Raw genomic sequence first — 252 nt, 5'->3', positions numbered from 1 at the left:
ACAGCGTGGTCCAGTCAAAGCCCGCGCTCCAATGAAAATCTGAATCTGTTCTGGTTAATCCAGTGAAAACAGTTTAATCTGAAAACCCAGACAGACGCTGCTGAGTCATGCTGACGAAAGCGGCGCTGAGTCGGCATTCACAGCCGAAACCAAACCCACTTCCTGTTTTCTAGGTTTCAGGGTGAAGCCGCTTCCTGTTTTCTAGGTTTCAGGGTGAAGCCGCTTCCTGTTTTCTAGGTTTCAGGGTGAAGC

General features: G+C 49.6%; 1 long non-coding RNA gene across 1 annotated transcript in view; it reads left to right on the top strand.

Annotated features, from left to right (window-relative positions):
• LOC108166782 (uncharacterized) overlaps positions 1-252 on the top strand; it is a 2,625-nt gene continuing 2,373 nt past the window's right edge. The window contains exon 1 of the long non-coding RNA XR_001777163.1: positions 1-237. This is a non-coding gene — a long non-coding RNA (uncharacterized LOC108166782). The remainder of the gene's footprint in view (positions 238-252) is intronic.

This window comes from Poecilia reticulata, linkage group LG12 (genome assembly GCF_000633615.1).
Source record: "Poecilia reticulata strain Guanapo linkage group LG12, Guppy_female_1.0+MT, whole genome shotgun sequence".
NCBI lineage: Eukaryota > Metazoa > Chordata > Actinopteri > Cyprinodontiformes > Poeciliidae > Poecilia > Poecilia reticulata.
The sequence above is the reverse complement of the archived record's forward strand: the minus strand, read 5'-3'. Positions and strand labels throughout refer to the sequence as shown.